This window comes from Mchenga conophoros, linkage group LG15, assembly GCF_057382185.1.
Source record: "Mchenga conophoros isolate Kocher_MC1m ecotype Shallow Benthic linkage group LG15, M_conophoros_male_GT1.1, whole genome shotgun sequence".
NCBI classification, from domain to species: domain Eukaryota; kingdom Metazoa; phylum Chordata; class Actinopteri; order Cichliformes; family Cichlidae; genus Mchenga; species Mchenga conophoros.
The window spans coordinates 258,055-269,840 of record NC_140540.1 but is presented as its reverse complement, the minus strand read 5'-3'; the positions used below and the strand labels follow the sequence as shown (position 1 = coordinate 269,840).

Sequence of the window (11,786 nt, the reverse complement as noted above, 5' to 3'; positions counted from 1 at the left end):
TTGGTCACACAGGCCTTGAAACCAGTTGGTGACCACCTAGGAACCATCGGTGGTGACGGAATAATAACTATTTCCCAACCTGTTTAATTCAGTTACATTTAATTTGATTTATGTAGCACCAAATCAACCCTACCAGTGTCATGATTCGTTGTGTGGCAGGCAGGAGAAGGACCCAAGATGCAGACTCACAGACACGGGGATAAACTTAAAGATCACAGTTTTAATGCTGGCTTAAAGGTGAAACACAAAACAGTACTGAACTAAACTGGAAAAACTAAACATGAGATGTACCAGGAACCACGGGGAGAATAACACACAACATGAGGGAGAACGCGACGCCGAACAGAGGGAGACGCAGACAGAAATACACAGAGGGTTAACGAGGAAAGTGGGAACACACGGGGAACACAGCTGACACAGATAACCATAACGAGACAGGGCGGGGTGAACATAACACTGACGGGAGACGGGCAGAGTCAAACAGGAAGTACACAGAGGTTCAGACAGGAGGAGAGAGCACGGGGAGAACACAGTCATAACAGGCTGGGGAAAACATGGAATAAAACACGAAAGGGGACAAGGGCTCATGAATACATAGAGGGGCACACAGGGGGTGAGAGTCACAAAGGGAAAGCACACAGGGAACAACATAACAGGGCAACTCAGGAAACAGAACCTAAACAGGGAACTGAATACAAAAATACAAGAGAACTAAGAATACTGGGCCAACACGGCCCAGGACCATGACATCCAGTTAGTAAAACGGATACAATAAAACAGAGAGAACTCCAACAATCAGACAGCCCCCTGTGAGCAAACACAAGCGACAGTGGGAAGGAAAAACTCCCTTTTAATAGGAAGAAACCTTTGGCAGCTCAGAGAAGGGCGGCCATCTTCGGTGAGCGGTTGGGGGTGAGGGGAGGCAAACAGGCTGATGTGAGCAGTTACTGGAGCTGTGACCTCAGGTTACCAGATCAGCGACGGGTCTCTTGGGAAGGTTGGTGGTTTAAACACCAACAGAATTACTGAAGGTGACGAATCTGCCTGAACATTAGTGCTGTACGGTGTGAGCAGATACTCTGCTGGAAAGAAAGCTTGCTGTGAGTCAGAATATATGTAAATGCCAAATATGTTAACTGACAACAGCAATAAAGTTTCCTCAAAATATAATGACTGTTACAAATGACCAACGTTTGTCACATTTAACTAGATAATTAACCGTGGCTTTTTCTGCTGGGCTGTCCCTGCTAATGCCAGCTGGAAAAACTTTGGTTTTCACCCTGTTGTTACCACATTTTCTTCAGTTTTGCTGCTGCAACCAGAATGACAAAAACAGGCATCCCATGAGAACGCGAGGATACAAAAAAAGAACAAACGATGGAAAAAGGAGCGATCAGCTCAATTCCCTTGTTTTATTATTAGTAAGGCCTCATATGGACGTCTGTGAATGGCCTGGCACGTGTTAGAGGAAATGGTTTTGACTTGTCTGGATGCACGGACACCAATCTACGAGCGGCGAGGAAACAGGTGGATGGCGTTTTTATTAGCAACAATTGCTGCCACCATGATCACATTACCCTGAAAGAACATTTTTGCAGCCCACACTCGCAGCTACAAGGTTATGTCAAAACAGCATACCAAGAGAGTCTTCAGATGTCATCTTGGTTATTGTTTCTAGCTTTCCCTCGCCCAACCATGCGTGGCATCAAATACTCTGCTGCCTGGGGCTTTTTCACTCTTCTTTATTTATTTATTTTCTTGTATAACTTTTGCAAAGTTTCCATCCCTAAGAAAGTTTTTCATCAGTCATCTTGCATGAATCCGTTTGCTCTGTATATAGTTTTCTTTAAAGATAGCTCCCTTGACACCTAAAGATTATAGTTTTGCTCTGAGTAATTATTTATCGCTCTGAATATTAACTAAATGTGGCTGCAGAATTCCAAACATGCTAAGTAATGACCTCTCTTTCAGCTCGTCGGCCTGTTTTATCCTACACTTCCTTCCAGGCTGTCCAGTGATTCTTTGCACCTCAGAGGCTGGTTTTGTTTCTTTCACTACAATCTAATTGGGAGGCTGTTCAGGGACTACTGGTATGAACTAGAGCAGAATGAGACGACACCAGCGGTTATTAATTTGATAACATAAATGAGCAGCTCATCTCTGTCATCGTGATGTTGGACAAATCAATGTTGTCTGTTAGACGTGAGCAATTACAGATTTAATCAAAACATCATCTCATCATGGCGAGCACTGGGACTAATCACTTACACTGACTTTAACAGTTCGTGTGCGGCTACAGTGACGTCTAACAGTAAAGGCAGTTTACTGTGAACTCTACTGTCCAAACTCTATACTGGTTCATCCATCATTAAATACATATTTAACGTGCATAGTTAGGATAAAGGTCAGCTCACAAATAATAAAAGGATGAGAACATTTCTTTAAAAATCAACAAAAGCGAGCACCAAAGATGTACAGCATAGATTATGGTTCTTTTAAAAAGTTATCAGTTAATATTTGGTTGTATTTTTGTGTTTTTTGAGAGTTTTTAAGCATTTCAGTCTTTATTACATAAATTGCTATAGTTACCTGTTTGACATAGAAACTCTATAACAGCTAACTGCAAGAGTTAATATAGTTTTATAATTAGTTTTTATTTACATTTAGAGTTTTTAATTCAGTGCAGTTTAATTAGTTTCCAAAGCTGATTTTCTAACAAATGTTTGTTTATGGATTTGTTTCAATAAACACTGGAAATAACTGGAATAACATTTTTACTAAGCAGATTACAAAAATGATGCTTTTTTAAATCATTTTATGTTTTTCAAGTCTGTTCTTCCATATCTATTTTTAGTTTAGTTTTGGTTAATTATAACAACCTTACTAACAGCTCGAGAGTATTTTTTAAATTTCTTTATCAACTTTAATCTAGCCACTAATATTTCAGCAACAGTAACAAGTGATAATCACTTAGCCAACATTTGTAGTTTGATAAACTATCGTCTATCCTTCATCAATCTTAAGACTTTTTCCAAAGATGAGTTTCTGAACGTTTGGTGATGTCACAGTAGCGTCTCCATCCTCTGCAGGTGTGCTCCCAGCATGAGATGCAAAACCTTTGAAAATATGAGTCATAGATGCTCAGACTCAATAACAGAAACCAGGGATGTAGTTTTCATATTCCTTTTGTTGTCTGACCAAATATCCACAGTTGAAAGAGATTTACTTTCCCATACTTGAGCCCACTATGTTACTCCTGGATTGCTATAGCACTAAAAGGCCCAGTTTTGCAAATATGTCCTATTAACTTTATTTTTATTTATGTATTTTTAACTAGAGGAACCCAGAGCATATAGCCAGTTGTAGCACACGCTGCACTGAAGCATCACTCCTGTATACTCCGGTCCTGCGCCCCATGTTCCTGCAGCCTGGTAGCAGAAGAGGGAGAGTTTTGGATCATGTTATATAAAATCTACAGCTGGCAATTTTGTCACATCCACTAAATGTCAGTCAGACCTTAATATAATCCCCTACTGCGTCTGTTATAGGCGGCGCATAATTCAATCTATAGCATTTTTTTCCAGTGAGCCAGAGTCAGAGTTTTCTCAGCGACTCTGGGGTCATGCTACGGGAAGTGTTGGAATAGCATTGTGAGCTGAGATGTCATTACTGACTCGTTGCTGCTGTTCTCATTATAAAAGATCAAGTGAAACAGCAGCTGCTTTGCTGCCTCTGGAAAGCTGTGATAATAATTGTGTGTGTGTGTGTGTGTGTGTGTGTGTGTGTGTGTGTGTGTGTGTGTGTGGTGTGTGTGTGTGTGTGTGTGGTGTGTGCGTGCAGAGCTGGGCAAACACTGTATGACTGTGGGAAAGAGAAGAAAGAACCATAAAACCAGCATTTTACTACTTATGTCAGTAGAACAGTATCATGTCACTGAAATCCTTTTCTCCATAAAAAAGAGAGAGATGTTTCCAATATAAGCAGGAGCGGTAAAATCCTAGACATACTATACTATCCACTGACAGATGCATACCTATCAACTTATCCCAGATCATCCCAAGGTCAAAGGGAATTTTCGGCGTAAGGCAATAGAGTCTATCAAGCTGTTCCAGAGTCTGTTTAATATGGCGGTCGTATCATGCTGAGTTAGCCTTTAGAGCCGACCGCCATTACTTTCTCGGATTGAGTGATGAGAGACCTCATTGAAACGCATATGTAATGGCAGAGTCCGCTGAAGTCAGTCTTTCCTCTTATTGCTTCACACACTATATAATATAAATTTCACATAAACAATCATTATCTCCACCCAGATAAGTTTCCCTGCTCTTGGAAACACATGGCGGCCCTGAAGGACAGAGCCCCGCTGCAGCGTCGCCTCTGTGTCGTATCTCACACTCACGCGTTTTCTACATAAACAGTTCGGACTGGCTGTGATCCCTGCACAGCACAGTCTGACTTTCTATCTGTTAAATCTATTTTTGATCTTCAGTTTCACATTTAGAGCCTTTTTAAAACACCCTAGAGAAAGCGATCGCTTTATTGTCACATGTCCAGCTGAATAAAAAAGCAGGTTTTTACTTGGAAGAAAGGGTTCAGCACTTCCTGATATACATTCAAACGACTGTATCGATGGTGCCGTCCTCATTAACGTATCAGTGCCAACACTGGTAGTTGCTTCAGTCACTCATCTTAACCTCGAGTTGAAGTTTTTCCAGCGTCTTGACGGCACTGATAGTTTAGAGTTTTCTTTTTGTCCGGCGGTTGTTTAATCTGATCGCCTCATCGCCTGTTTTCTGCTTTTATTGGATGGTTTGGGACTCAAATGAGTCCTGTTCACGTTGTCGTCCAACTATCCTTTAATATTTTGCTTTAAAATGTCGTAAAATATGACTCTACGTTTAGTTGTGCGTGTAGGTTAAAAAGCTTTGCATGTGGTGAGGATGATGTTTTGCTCAGTTTTTGAAAAACGACCTGTTATAACCTGTTTATAACACATGTACCACCTGAAATATCTCCTTAAACTGCTTTGTGCTGGAGATGCAGAAGCATTAATTTATGGCATGGAGTATCTCATTGATCTATTCGGTTATTGACGGCCACGGGGAGAGGCAACTGGAGGTAGCATTTATTTAATGTCAATGGTTTAACCAGAAGACGAACAAACGCTCACCAGTATCCACTTACCGAGTTAACATATGTGCTTCTAAATCCTGCCATCGACCTTGTCTTAACAACCCACAGACAGGAGACCTGGCAGTAATTCTCCAACAATACTCGTCTTCAGTTTGACATTTACTGACATGATGTAAACGACACCTTTTCTTGTGCAGCAGCACTTTGGATTGGAAATGAAATTCTTGAGTGTGATGTTTAAGTGTCTACTTTCAGCAGTGTTTTGGAGTTGTGCCTTGAACGAGCTCCAAATGTGTTGAACTTGACCTCTGAACTTTGACTGTTTGCTTCAACTTCTCACCCACCGATGACGTGACCAACCTTAAACACTCTGAAAGTCAAGGAAGTCAGCCGTCACAGCTCACAGCGTTTCAGAATACAGAACCAAGACTGAGAAACCAGGGGGCGCTCTAACGAAGCCTCCGGCTGATTAAATCTATCAACACACCTTTAAAACTGACTCGCTTCATTTTGTCGGCATGTGTTGGATTTGAGAAAGAATAATTGCTTTGTCCTCTCTCTAACAATGCTGGGTAACAATCCTAACAACAAACCATTATTTTGTGGAATTAAACTTGTCCATTCTGCATTATCCACCACAATAACTACGCTCCCTTAGCCCAAAAGGATAATTAACAGGGAAGACCTTGTTGAGCAAAGCTTCAGCATGGAATGGGTTTTAGAGTTGAAATAAGGGTTTTAAGACCCTGTACCAAGTGTACACAGCTAATCCCGGCATTTTTCTGGTTTGTGCCTCTAGCTGCCCCATGCTTGTTAATTAACCTACTCAAGCTTGTTGGTTGCTGAAGTTGTGTTTTGAGGGCAGTTCATGTGGTTCGCCAACCTGTAACTTTTCCTCTTCACTCATCAGCACTTGCAGAAAGCTTTTCCTGTTTATTTATTTGCCCCAGTTGCCTGGAAGATGATTAATCCTTTTAATTCTCTAGAACTTAAACTGTTTAGTTTGCAAATGCAGACTTTTCTCCATTTGGATCGTTGCCAAGCGAAGGATTGGAAGGGATGAATAGATGGGTTGCTGTCGTTAACCTTTAGAGGTACTGCATTGCAAAGTGGGATATTTCTGCAATATTTCTGAAATTTGAAAGGTCACGCTGTCAGCAAAGCAGAGTTTATGCCTTTCTTTACAGACAGCTTTCTTCATAAGAGTGTAGCAAGGTGGAAGTGTAAGAAAAGCTGCTGCTGAACTGAAGAGACAGGAAGAAAACAGTAGGCACTTGAAGAAAACTGCCCTCAAACACTCTTGCAGGGTCACGTTATGATGTAAAAATGATGCATCACCCAGTATCTCCACTGCATCCTTAAATCTGTCTCATTTAGCTCTACTAGCTGCCTCTAAAATGTAGCAGAGAGGAGTTGTAACCTTGTACTCGTGCAATGCGAGCACCGAGGGAACATCCACTGCTTCTACAAAATCCAAGGCACCATAAGAGCAGGAGGAAGAGCAGTCATCGAGTCAGTGCGGAAGTATCAGACACACAATAGTTTTTACATGTACTAAACTAATGGTGTGAGCAGGAAGTGAGCAAAATTCTTGCATTCTTTGCTGAAAGACCAGTCAGTTGGTTCAAGTACCAACGCTTACATCGTTTTATGTGGTCTTTGGTACAATTACAGCTCCACAGGTTCACTCACCCACCCAGGCAGAATCTACATGCTTTCTTTCCCAGTAAGAGTTCACAGGGAAGTTTTAGTTTGTTTATTTTTAAGTCACAAATCATTTTTGGGATATTGATGGTCAGCAACGTGGCAAAAACCGACAGTGTTGCTACTTGAGGAAGCATCAGAAACCTGAGAATGCCCTTTCAGACACCAGGTCAGTAAGATCGTAAGAAAATACTCAGTATTATGACAGGTTTTGTTACTGATCAAGAAAAAGAACTTCCTCTCTGATTTGAAGCCCTGTAAATCCCAAAGCCTCCTGGCTGCATCTCTTTGTCCCGAGTCAAATCTGTGAAACAATCTGTGCAACTAATCTAAATGCTTATGTTATTTTTCAGTGGATATTATAAAGAATATAAATCATAAACTAAATGCTGTCTAATGTTAACACTGTGGTTTATTTCTATAACCTTTTACAGTTTGGAGTGATTATATTCAACTTCTGTCATTTATCCACTTGTTGGCAAACATTAAGAAAAAAAACCAAAAAATAAACTACACATATTCAGAAATGGGATATTATCTAATATGAAGTGGTGATATATTTCGGGGGTTTTGGAAATAAACCTTGTAAATTATAAGAAAAGACTGCCTCATATAATTATAAAGTAATCAAAGTGCTCTGTTTCAATAACTGTAAAATATTCAGAATGTACCTAAATCAACCATCAAAGTCAGAAGTTCACTCTCAGCTCTAAAACTGCAGCAGACACTGTGGTCGACCTCAGCTCGTTCATCACTGAGGGCACAGCTTCCATTTTCAGAAAGAAAAAACGATGTTAGGATTGTCTGGACGACGGAGCTTTGCGCTGACCTTCAGCGGGAGCTTCACGTGGTGGCCGGTCGATCGACCCACACTGTGTGAGGGAAAGTGTCAGCTTCTCGCTGTGGAGGGAAGCCAATATAAATGTGTGACAGTGGGACACATTGTACATGTTTAATAAAACTTATCGCCTGTACTCTGTAGGTTATGTAATAACAAATATTATAGTAAAAATCTAATGCCAGTGTTTACTAAGGTCCTTTGAGAATACACAGAGTGTTACAGACCTGCTTCTGTAGCTCGTTGACACTCGTCTGACTTTGAGTTCACAGATGTGGTGAACAAAAAACACTACAGCTGTGAGCAACCCTGCACACCAACGTTTGATGACTGAGGGTTAATTAGGGAGTGAAAACATGACTTTTCAGAGGAGGTGAGTTTATTTTGTTTTTTAATAGTTTTTGTAATATCGCTGAGATGGCTGTTATATTTAGTCTGCTTCAGTGTCCACAACAGAAAACCTGCGAGACGCTTGATGATTTAAACTCTGGTTGAATTAAATATTCATGGTTTTTGTTTTTTCGTGTCTCTACAGCTGATATAAAATGCTACAGTCTACACTTTGGGATTGCTGAATATGAAACAAATGTCCTTTTCTTTTGGCTTAAAATACCCAAAATGACTTCCTGCAACTCTTTCTGAACTTGGATCATTTAGGAGGGACGAGCCATGACACATGATACATACATATTAGGGGTGCAACGATATTCGTATCGATATTGAACCGTTCGATACAGTGCTTTCGGTTCGGTACGCATATGTATCGAACAATACAACATTTGTAATTTATTTTATCAACTTTCTTTCTGACGATGCTGTCTGTGTTGAGCGCTCAGTGAATCTGCGTTCGACTACTCCGCCTAGGCTGCACTGTCGAGCGCAGATCTGCTGAGCGCTCAACACAGACAGCATAGTCAGAAGGAAGAGCGCAGGGCAAGCTAGCGAGACAGAAGTTAAGCTCTCCTTGCAACATGAACCTCCCCCACCCTCATTCAGATCTGGCGTTTGGAACTATTTTTGGTTTTCATGTGACGTATGACCCTGAAGGTAAGCGAGTCATGGACCTAAAGTAAAACAGTATGTTGGATGTGCCACGCAATGCTCAATTACATTGGTGTGAACTAGTGTGTTAGCGCAGTTAGCTCGTTAACGTGTTGGCCGTCTAGCCCCATGCACGGAGCGATCGGCGGTAGCTCGTTAACGGAGATTTGCCGTGTTGTGGCGTTAAGGTCATTTCAACGAGATTAACCTGAAAGCACTAGTGGGAACACAACGAATATGACTGCACATTTACGCCGACATCATCCTAGTGCAAAGACAAAAACAACAAGCATGCTACTAACTTTAGCCGAGTCATTTAGACAGCTGTTAGCACATGATTCTCCTTATGCTGCTGATAATATAGCCCAGAAGAAGCGGATAGTATAGCTTTTATTTTGGAAAGAGACATTTCTCTGTAATAAACTCTCTTTTCCAAAGATGAGTGATTCCTCAATCAGATACAGGGCTCGCAATATCGCTAGCCCGACGTCCCGGAGCTAGCGATTTTTTTCAGTCGGGCTACCAAATCTATCTCTTCCCTGCCCGTCGGGCTATTGTAGGAAAAATATATGTCAATGCTTTTGCATTCTTTCAGAAATGTAGCTGGGTAATTATGTCATTGGCATCGGTGAGCCACTGTCAATATGTGACATATTGAAGTCGCGTTTGAATTTGCGCTTGTTTTTTTGCTTTCACTTTGCAATCGTGCGAACTGTGTATAGAGAGCGACAGCACTGATCTGTGAGTGATGATAATTTGTGCACCAATTCCTCTGACATCGTCTTATTAATCGTTAGCTTACTATGCAAACATGACAAGTGAAATCTCCCGCAGCTTAAACATGTGAGAGGTTGATCGCGCAGAGAATCGCTGAGCTTATGTGAGTGAGTGTGTAAAAGCATTTCAGTTCTGCTGAGCCAAATAAGACAGGTCAGGGTGAAGAAGTGACAGCCAAAGAAAAGCTTACCACAAAACGGAGAAGTTATGACAAATCAGACTATAAGGCAAAAAGAAAGTGCAGCTTTATGGTTTCATGGACAAAATAATTTCTGTGGCTGCAATATGACGAGCTTGTCATGAACCGAAGTTCCGAGCGCAGGCAGGACCCAGTAGCAGAACACACACACTAGGGTAGGAGCGAATAAAGAAAGTAATTTTTATTGCAACTAAAGGTGTCCCGTGAGGGTAGCCAGAAAACAACGTATGAAACCAGAAGAAACCGAGGGACCGCACAGGGAACGCCGAGAGCGGGGCTGTGAGAGGCTGTAAAACAAAAAGAGAGACAGATTACTGGGGTGCGGAAAAAAGGCAGCATACGAGGGAAGGTGGAGTGTGCGTCTCACGGTGATAGCCGGGCCGAGTGAACCAGAGGGGGGTGGAGCTCCAAAAGGGGTCGAGACGGCGAAGCTGAATGTGAACCAAATCTCAGGCGGACAGGTGGACAGGCAGGTGGCTCGAAAACAAAAACACGCCGAGTTGTGATCTGGGTACACAGGGAAAAAAACAGTGTTAGGTCCGATGGAGAGTTTGTCATACGAGTTCTTTTCCGCAGGCGTACGTTACCGCTGAGAGGCGACTACGGACTGGCGTGGAGCAGCAGGTAGGGCAGGATTAAATAGTCCACCTGGTGATCGCCTGGGATGGGATGCAGGTGTGGGGTTAGCAGCCACGCTCGTGGGCGTGGACATCCCAGCAGCACCCCGGACGCCGGGCTGCGGACCATGACAGTACCCCCCCCTCAAGGGTCGCCCCCAGGCGACCGGCCGGGACCCCGCCTGCGGAGAGAAGCACGGAAAGCAGAGATGAGACGAGGGTCCAGAATGAAGGAGCGCGGGACCCAGAGGCGGTCCTCGGGGCCGTACCCCTCCCAATCCACAAGATACTGCCAGCCGCGCCCGCGCCGGCGCGCATCCAGGATCCGCCGGACCGCATAGGCTGGATGGCCGCCGACGAGCCGGGCGGGAGGAGGGGGCTCGGAAGGAGGGCACAGGGGGCTGAGGCGGACCGGCTTAAGTTGAGATACATGGAACGTGGGATGCACACGCCGAGAGGCCGGAAGCCGGAGCCTGACTGCCACCGGGTTGATGACTCGGTCCACTTCGTACGGCCCGATGAAACGGGGAGCCAGTTTGCGGGACGTGCCCCGGAGCGGGATGTTCCCAGCAGCCAACCAAACCTTCTGTCCCGGCTGGTAGTCAGGGGCTGGGGCGCGGCGACGATCGGCGTAGTGCGCCTGTCGTTCCTTTGCGCGCAGGAGGGCGCGGCGAGCGCAGCGCCACACACGTTGGCAGCGCCGGAGGTGATGAGGGGCCGACGGGACGGAGAGGGACAGGTCCTCTTCCGGGAAGAGCGGAGGCTGATACCCGAGGGACGCTTCGAAAGGAGAGAAGCCGGTGGAGGACGAGGTGTGAGTATTGTGGGCGTACTCCACCCAGGGCAGGTAAGTAACCCAGGAGGAGGGGTTTTGACTGGCTACGCACCTCAGCATAGTCTCCAGCTCCTGATTAAGGCGTTCAGTTTGCCCATTGGATTGCGGGTGGAAACCGGAACTCAAACTGACCTTGGCGCCGAGAATGGAGCAGAAGGTCCTCCACACTTGTGAGGTGAACTGGGGACCGCGATCGGAGACAATGTCCAGGGGAATTCCGTGGAGCCTGAAGACTTCCGTGACTAACGCTTGGGCAGTCTCAGCAGCCGAGGGCAGCTTGGCTAGCGGGACGAAGTGGGCGGCCTTAGAAAACCGATCCACAACGGTGAGGATGACACATTTTCCAGAAGAGGTGGGGAGACCGGTAACAAAGTCGAGCGAGATGTGAGACCAGGGCCGGTGGGGAGTAGTGAGTGGGTGGAGCTGGCCCATGGGATGTTTCGTGGATGATTTATTACGAGCGCAGACGGCACAGGCAGACACGTAGTCCCTCACGTCCCGTAGTAGCGATTTCCACCAGAAGTGTCTGCTGAGGAGGCGCGCCGTTCTGCTCACGCCCGGGTGGCACGCGAATCGTGCTGTGTGGATCCAGTGGATGACTGCTCCCCGGGCGGCGGCGGGAACGAAGCGCCGTCCTGGCGG

The 11,786-nt window shown here is 44.5% G+C and overlaps 1 long non-coding RNA gene across 1 annotated transcript; it reads right to left on the bottom strand.

Annotated features, from left to right (window-relative positions):
• Positions 1-9,913: 9,913 nt before the first annotated feature.
• Positions 9,914-10,411, bottom strand: LOC146557405 (uncharacterized). The gene is made up of 3 exons (XR_014888750.1): positions 10,280-10,411; positions 10,060-10,199; positions 9,914-9,979 (listed from the first exon to the last, which is right to left on the bottom strand). It is a non-coding gene; the product is annotated as an uncharacterized LOC146557405 (long non-coding RNA).
• Between the last annotated feature and the right edge of the window lie 1,375 nt (positions 10,412-11,786).